This window comes from Gossypium raimondii, chromosome 3, assembly GCF_025698545.1.
Source record: "Gossypium raimondii isolate GPD5lz chromosome 3, ASM2569854v1, whole genome shotgun sequence".
NCBI lineage: Eukaryota > Viridiplantae > Streptophyta > Magnoliopsida > Malvales > Malvaceae > Gossypium > Gossypium raimondii.
The window spans coordinates 52612375-52622475 of NC_068567.1; positions in this window are offsets into that span (position 1 = coordinate 52612375).

Here is a 10101-nt window from a genome sequence, read left to right on the forward strand (position 1 = left end):
CCATCAAAATCAAGATAAGCTTTGATATACTTTAAATTCTAATAGTCGTTAGAAATAGATCTCTACTTCATTTATACTTCTTATGCCTATAAATAGAGACTTTGAAGAAGCTTTGTAAATATCTCGATTGATCAATAAAAATACGCTCTCTCTTTGCTCTTCTATTCTCTTTGTTCTTTATTCTCCGTCTTTTATTTTATAACATGTTATCAACACGATTCTCTTCTAAATATCTTAATTGTGGATTAAATCAACGGCAACTTTGCGAACCATTAAGCTTCATCCAAAATACCAAAATTCAGCCTCTAACCACTAAAATTACTTTTATTTTTCTGTTTCGCTGGCTCCTTTGCTTCTTCAAATGTCTATTTACTGCTGCCGGTTGCTATTCAAATTGAGCGCTTACTTCCCTCATTCTCCATTACTTGTTGTCTTTAGCCTGTTGTTGTTTGCAACTCTTTGCAGGAAGTTTTCATCTATTTAGTGTTTTATATCTAGATTAATTTTCAATTAAATTAAATTAATTTGAGATTATTTTAATTAACTTGTTTTACTTCTTATTAAAGTTGGTAAAATAATATTACTCCGAATGGAAGGTTTGAGTATACACTAAGAGGCTCAACACCAAGATGGACACTGTAGTCCGTTGCTTTGGATGGTGAAAAATTTTTTGATCTCAGCATGAATTTTGGATTTATAGAGCACAATTTAAATTGGTAAGGAGCTTCATTTTTTTTTTTTGAGGTATGATTATTTTTTTATTTTTTAAGTCCGATCAAATTATTAACTTATATTAATATTGATGGGTTCATAAGGGTTACTAATAAAACTTTATAATATATTGTTTTTAAATGATTGTTTAAATATACATTAATTGTCGATACAAAATATAAGTTTTTGTGATATTGGTCCCTTTAAAGAGAATTTTTTTTGTTATTGATGAATTATTGGATTATATATTTTAGATTGAATTATAAAATACAAATAATTTATTAGAGCATCATAAGATTCTATAAGTTATATGTAGTATATTCTTATGAAAGCATAGTTATTTTAGTACTTGTAATAGTGCACGTGATAATAGCCAAAGTGACGACGATGGTGTTAAAGATTTTCAGTTATATTTTATTATGATTTATTTATTATAATTGGAGACTAGTCATGACAAACATGAATAGATAGATTTTGATTTGAAATCCATGTAGGTTGGCGATGGTGATTATAAAATAAAGAATCAATGGAGGTATTTAGAAGTCTGTCCTACTAGATTTGTTATATTCCTCGAAGTGAATGCAAATATAAAAATAAAAATAAAAGAAATAATCATGGATCACTAAAAGCGGGAACATAGTTATAAATAAGAGAACAATGAGAGTTTTCAAGATAACTCTTCAAAGGGCAAAGATAACTTATGTTTTAAATGTGATATGAAATATTATTGGCCACATATGTGGCATATGCCCAAATATTTTGTTTCTATTAATATTATTTGAGGAAGGATTTGAGAATGTAGTAATGAATTCTATCATTCCGGATAGAAAATATTTATCTTATTTGGTATGAAACAAACAAATATTATTCCAACATTTTATAGTACAAAATTAGTTGAAAGCACCAAAAGAGCTAATATATCAATATCTAAAAGCACAAAATTTGTGATGGTTAATGCATTAGTTCTAAAAGATATTCATCATAATGGATATCATATTGAGATTGTGAATGAAGAAAAGATCATATTTCATATGAATCACTATTGCTATAAATATCTATTTTGAAATGATGAAATATTGAATTAATTGTGACTATCTTTGTGATCTTTTGTCATCATCCCCGTTAAAGAGTTGAAAGCAAAATATTTAACTGTGAAAGATCTACTTATGAGCAATAGAATATGCTAATTCTATCTAAAGCTCGTTATGGTTGGATGCACCTAAAGTTGAAAGTTTTTTTAAAAAAAATTGTTTGTATAAACCTACAGTATTCAGAATAAGTTCTCAATTAAAATTACATGGAAAAATATTACTGATGAGAACTTGCAATAGAGAAAACTTATATATGAAAAGTCATTGGTTATGTACCTATTGTACACGGAAAATAAGATTCACTCTCAAAGTTTGCTATTAATATATTTTGACTGTATTCAAAGTCTACTACTAGAGTTTAATTTTCTTACTTCTTGATAAAATCGACAAGACTCAACGTAGAAAAAAAGGTACATCTTTAAATATTAAATCACTTGATATATGGTTTTAAATATTTGAGATGGTCATATTTTAAGTTTTGATTACATGAGTTACATATTGTTTTAAGCATCTCATTTGTTCATGAAAATGAATATTAACGATTTATTTATGTCGCTATAGTAGGTTTATAATTAAATAATATATTTTATTAAAATATATCTAGTATGCAAATTTGTGTTAATAAACGGATGAATTTTATGGTTATTAGGATTTGATTTAGTTCAAAGAATTGTTAAAAGTAGTAGTTCATACGTTTTATATTATTCCATTTGTTAATTATTTAGAGAAATGACATGAGCAATTGTAAATGAAAATTTATATAAGTATGAATGGTAGGGTTATGAATTAAATTTCATGCATGTTTATGATGATGGTTATGAAAAAAATTTGCTAGTTTTTCATTATGTCATATTTTTATGTTTGAGATGTGACTTTTATTAATATATTTAATATAGGCTTGTTTCTATACATGACCTAGGCAATTATTCTTGCTAGTTAACCGGTTATGCAAAACTCTTACTAAAAGGGTTTTAAAAGTATTTTGAATCGAACTCGAGACCTCTCGCACCCGAAGTGAGAATCATACCACTAGACCAAATGCCTTGCATTTGAAGATTTTTATAACACCCCTAACCCGTATCTGTCATCAGAACAGGGTTACAGAACATTATTGGAATTTACAAATCAAATAAACAGATAAATTCATGACTTATAGCATTCATATTAGAAATAAATCATAATGTCCCTTATATGAGCCCTCGAGGCCCAAAATACACATTTGAATTAGATCGGGACTAAACTGGGTACTCAGAAAATTTTTCGAAATATATCAAAATTTTGCCTAGGTGCAAGGGACACACGCCGGTGTGGTTAGGCTGTGTGGCTCACACGGCTAAGGGACACGCCTGTATCTCAGGCCATGTAACTCTCTGACTTGGGTACACGGCCAAATCACACGCCCGTGTGCTAGGCCGTGTATAGGTGTAGGGTTCATACGGCTAAGTCACATGCCCATACGCCAGGCCGTGTGATCAATGTTGAGCATTTTGTTCCTCAATTTTTAAGATGCAGGGGACACACGACTAAATTACTTGCCCATATGCTAAGTCGTGTGTCACACACGGCTGTGACACACACCCGTGTCTCTGCCCATGTGGACGAAAATAGGCTATTTTCCAAGCCACATTTCTAACCCTATTTGTCTCCCACCTACACCAACATTTTTACATATTCATAATGCAATACAAACATTCAACCAATGTGCCTTTAGGCACCTCAAATGATAATTTATTATCATGTCAATCTTATATTCATACTTACCTAGATATCAAGTTTTCCTTTATGCATATTTTATCAAATATACTAGCTTAAATGAATCATTCCAAACACATACCAAACATAACATAATTTCTTATATAAATCAAAACATGTTCATCACAAGCCATACCAATGGCTAATTATAACCAAAATATATACATGCCAATATTGACCAATTAACCTATACATGCCATTATAACCATAATTGATTTACCATATATACCAAAATGGGCCGATGGATAGTGTGAGTGATCTCCGCCAAACTTCCAATCCAACGAGCTTCTGAATTACTATAGGACAGGGGAAAATAAGACAGAATAAGCATGAAATGCTTAGTAAGTTCGTATAACATGGTAATTAACTTACCATTCATTCATGTTCAAGATAAACATGGAAGACACAATCAACCAATTTGGTCACAACCCCTAACACATATCCTCATCATTCTTGTTAGTCATATATTTCATTTAAATATCAAGAAACATGTATGGGCTCAACAATAACCAAATTTTCATATACATATACTTTCCACATCATGAATTCATATAACATATACAAATCATATCCATGTATTTCAAGTACATTTTCATAATAATTCGTCTCAAGTTTAGATTATTTAATATCAGGATTTTTCCCATTAAATCAATTGAAATATCGATGGAAACACGAGAAGTACACTCGAGGTGTACAAATCTATAATCATAGATGAACTGTAACACCCCAAACCCGATCTAAACGTTATGACCGAATCTGGTGATGTCACATTGTAACACCCCTTACCCGTATTCAACGCCGGAATAGGGTACGAGGCATTACTAGAAGACATACATTTGCATACGTATTAAACCGAGTTACAAAAATTCATCCGAATTAAAACTTTTAAATTATTAACGTTCTTTTATAATTCTTTACAACATATCCTCGAAATATTATATTCATAACAAATAGGGCCTACGAGACTCGATATTTACACATGTAATTCAAAGCTTCATTTCCATTTCATTCAATTCACAATTTCTCATGTTCACAATTCAAATCAATTTCTCAATCCAATATATATATTTCAATCATCTAATAATATAATTCAAGTTACATGAACTTACCATGCTAAATTGTAGAAATACCAAAATTCGGGGCATTTTGGTAATTTTCTATTTTCCTCAATTTCCACTCAATCTTGATATAAATTAATATTTCATTCAATTTATTAATTTAAATAATAAAACAATTCATTTCATGCAATTTGGTCACTTTTGACATTTTTACAAATGTACCCTTAAATTATTATTTTATTCAATTTAGTCCCTGAACCTAAAACATGCAAATTAGCCATTTTAATGAAAACTCATACTAGTTGAATAATCATATATTTTCCTCCTCCTCCTCTCCATTCCACATCCTTAATGTATATAACATGCTTATATGTAACATTATCTATAATTTAACTATTTATTTTTTTGTTCATTCAAAGTTGTCCACTCGAGTCATTGTCACAAAATTATTTATATCTTGAGATACAGAACTCCGAATTAAGATCTGAAAATTTTCTCTGAAACTAGACTCACCTATCTTCTTACAATAAAATTTTCAGAATTTTTGGTTTAGCCAATAAGTACAGTGTATTCTTTAAATTCATCCATATTCTGTTGTCTGACAGTTTTGACCCTTCTTCACTAAAAATTAATTATCTCCTCGTACAAGATTCAGATAATGTTCCCGTCTATTTCTATTCAAGATAGACTCATTCAATATTTTAAACATATAAATTTAAGCCCCTAATCATTTTTTTCCAATGTTTTATGATTTTTCAAAGTCAGAACAGGGGAACCCGAAATCATTCTGACCTTATCTCACAAAATTTATTATAAATCATGATTTAAAATTTCATTGTTTACATCGTTTCTTCTATGAGAAACTAGACTCAATAAGATTTAATTCCATATTTTTTTCATCCTCTAATTCAATTTTCAAGATTTATGGTGATTTTTCAAAATTAGACTACTGCTGCTGTCCAAAACTGTTTTAGTGCAAAATGTTGATTACTAGGTGTATAACTCCCTTATTCCCTTTCTCTATAATATTTCTCATCACTTTCACTTATTTTTCTTCACTAATATATTAAGAACATAAGACCTTATATAAGAAAACTCTACTATAACATTATTTCCATGTTTTTTCAATAATATCAAACTTAAAAATATATTGAAATCTTGATGTTCTTACCTTGTGCTATTGATTTCAATCTTTAACTTGATTTTCTCTCTCCTCCAGCTTCTATTTCTTGAATCTAACTTGGTATTCTAGCTCCCCATTGTCTCCTTGTAATTTTTCTCTCTTGGAAGCTATGGAAATTCTTTTGATTTCTAAGTGAAAATGGTAAATTTTTGGTGGAATGACCAAATTGTAAAGAAAGCAAAACTTTCTTTCTTTTCCTCTCTTCTCACGTTGGTTGCATGGAAGAAGATGAAGATTCTTCCTCTTCCCTTCCATATATATACTAAATAGAATAATAATAAAATAATAAAATATCATTTAAAAATCAAATTAAAATATTAATAAACTAATATTTATTTAATTAATTAATCTAAAATATCACCAACATCATCATTGCCTTCTAGATTTCTCTCTCTTCTAATTGATCATTTTTCCCTTCATAATCTTTAAAAATTTCATCCTTGAGTCATCACTTAATTTGGTAAAATTGTGATTTTGTCCCTCAAAATTCTTCACCTTTTCAATTTGGTCCTAATTCATCCATTTTCCTTAGTTTCTAGATTATTCCACCATTAAAATATTTACACTATTGGTCCTTCAAATTTTTTGTATTTACACTTTAACCCCTCAAATTTTGAGTATTTACTCTTGGGCAACAAAACTTTTCTCACTTTTGCGATTTAATCCTTTCTTGAATTAATATGTCATAATACAATTCCCAATGTTGCCATAACTCAAAATTTCCCTTTTTGTCACTTTATTTCCTTATTTTACTATCAAGGATACCTACTTTCTTACTGTAGTAATTTTCGGGGTATTACAGTAGTAATTTTCGGGATATTACATGAACATATTCATCAAACAAATTTTATGTTCATATATCATCATCTCGTACTTCCATATATCATTTATCATCATTTTCATGTATTTCAGGCAGATACGTGTAATAATTCATTCCGTACTCATATTTTCTCATGTCAGGATTTTTCTCGTTAAATTTATTTGAAATATTTATGGATACACATGTAGTACACTCGAGGTTTACAATTATAATCCGTCAATTCAGGAGTACTCATTAGAGCACATAATCAGAAAGCACTCTCTCGAGCCATATAATGGAAAGCTCATGTAAGCCATGTAACGGGAAGCATATCCAGGCTGTATAACGGGAAGCTCATAAGAGCCTAAATTAGGAAGCTTACAAAGAGCCTTTAACAAGAAGCTCTGAAGAGTCATTAATCAGAAGCTTCGGATAGCCATATATTGGGAAGTTCAAGCGAGCCATATCGGGAAGCTCCGGAGAGCCATATAATAGGACGCTCACAAAGAGCTGTGGTATGTCCACTACACATGTAGGATCACTATCGATCATATAACAGGATGCTCACAAAGAGCTGCGATATGTCCGTAACACATGCATGATCACTACCGATTGGAATGCTCACAGGAACCATATAAAGAGAAGCTCAAGAGGGCTTACAACGGAATACTCGTAAGAGCTATGGTGTGTCCGCAACATATGCAGGACTACAACCAAATCGGGAATCTTGTATCCATCGAATTTTCATTTATTCAAACAGGATTTAGCATTTATCAAGCACTGTCGGATATGTGATCAATTTCATGTATTCATAGCATTTATACAATTCAAAAATACACATTTAATTCAAATATATAAATATACACAATTTAGTTACATGAACTTACCTCGACAAATGTTCATGTACGTAAAATTTACAAATTCGATACTTTCTCTTTTCCTCGTTCTAACTCCAAATTTGGTCTATCTGGATCTATACGAGTGAGTTTAACATCAATTTAATACAATTTATACTCAATTCAGTCCAATTCACATCTTAGGAAAAATTATCGTTTTGCCCCTTTACTTTTAATTAATGACAATTTCATCCCTAGGCTTAGAAAATGAAATTCATGCAATTTAATCCTTATTCTAAGCCTAGCCGAATTTTACATATAACGTTTACAACCCATTTATTTCATAAAATTCAAAATATTTCCATAGATTTCACATCTTTTCAAATTAGTCCCTAAATCTTTATTTTTCTAAAAATTCATTTTACAAAAGTTGTTTATCTATCAACAACCTTTCATTTTCTACCATAAAACTTCATAATTCATCTATGTTCATTCATGGCAAAACTCTAGTACCTTGATAACTTTGCAAATTAATCTCTGAGATAGCTAGATTAAGCTATTACGATCTCGGAAGTATAACGAGGAAAAAATACTTACCTAATCAAGCCAAATAAGTTGGCTTGAACTTAAGTTTCCATGGCTAGGGTTTCCATGCTTTTAATTTGGGAAAGATGATATAAATGATTATATTTTCATTATTTTATCATTTATCATCATTTATTATTTTACTTTCCAATTTAGTCATTTTCTTTATTTTATTTTCCATGGATGAACCATCATCCTTAATCACTAAGCATTTTTAATGGTCTATTTACCATATAAGGACCTCCAATTTAAAGTTATATAGCTATTTAATCTCATTTAGCTTTTAGAACTCAACTTTTGCACTTTGTGCAATTTGGTACTTTATCAAATTAAACATGTAATTGGTAAAATTTCTTTACAAAATGTAACAGCCCGATTTTGACCCTAATCGGAACAGTGGTTTTGGAACCACAAATTCGAGTCTAAAAAAATATTTTAATATTATTTTCTGTGTTAATTATGTGTGAATTTACATATGTGAAAGTTTCATGAATTAATTTTATTGTTTGTGTGCTTAATTTGAAAAAAAGGGCTTAATCGCGTAAAATGAAAATTTGATGGTTAATTAAGAAAGTGCCTAATTGTTGTTGTCTTTATAAGTTGGAGGCTTTATGTTGTAATTTAGCCAATAATAATAGTTAGTGGATGGATAATGATGATATGAGATTTTTATATATATAAATAAAAGTTAAAATAATAATAATATAATAATATATGTTATAATAAAACAAAACATTAAAAGCCACCATTTTATTTTCATCTTTCTTCACCGAATGTAGAAAAGAAAAACAAGGTTTGAAAGCTTGAAACATTCGGCTATTTTGAAGCTTAATTCAAGGTTGGTTTTTGTTCGGTTTTTGATAATTTTTACGTTTTTAAGATCGTTGCTTTGAATACTTCAAAACTCATATCTTAATTTTGTGTATTGGTGATGATTTTGAAATTTGCCATTGATGTTAGCTTGATGTTTTTGTGGTTTGATGATGAAATATAAACTTTTGTTGATAGATTATTATGTTTAATTAAGTGATTTTTGATAAAAATGTGTATTAAGGATTAAATTGAGAAAAGTGTAAAATTCAAGGTTAAATGTGTGAATAAACTAAAAATATGGGCTGCTAGTAGTATGGGTAGAATTCGGCCTAACAAGGATTTAGTGAAATTTTGTGTATTTTATGTTATTTTGAAATAAGGACTAAATTGAGAAAAATGTGAAATGTTAGGGGCTAAAATGAAAATTGCCATTTATATGTTCTTGAATGAAAGTTGAATGAAATGTTGAATAATTAAGTTAATTTTGATATTAATTAGATTGGAAAAAGTGGAAATCAGATTTGGATCGGGAAAATTGGAAGTTATCGATTAGTCGTTCCGGTCCGTTCGCGTCCGTACGAGGTAAGTTCATAAGTAAACAAATGCTGTTAAAATTGAATGTATATATGTTATATGTGCTGAATTTATCTTTAATAAATATATGTCTATATGCCGAATTGAATTTAGAGTTGGAGAACTAGTTACGAGCTTGAATAGATAGAATTACGACGTCCGAAAAGCCCCGTACGAACCATAGGAATAGTTAGGATACATATGTCATGACATAGGATTCCGATATGTGTTATCGTGTAAGACCACGTCTGGGACGTTGGCATCGATTTGAGATTTATGTATAAGACCATGTCTGGGACATCGGCATCATATTTGATTTCGTGTAAGACCCTGTCTGGGACAGTGGCATCGATATTGATTACATGTAAGACCACGTCTGGGACATTGGCATTGTACGAGGTTTTTTTTTTAGCTATCCAAGTATCCTATTTGATTCCGAACGGTTCAACGGGCATTCCGAGAAATAAATGAGTATATGAATGTGCATCCGAATCAGGTATGTTTGTGATGAATATGAATTTGAGCAATGAAAGTAAGTATGATTATGATTATTTGTTATATAATTTATGTGAAAATGAGATGTGAATATTAGCAAGTGAACTATGAACAAATTAATCATATAAGAAATGTAGAATTGTAATTGTGTTTTTTTTGCCATATATGATTTAGGTACAAATGATTTGTATATGAAATTTTGATA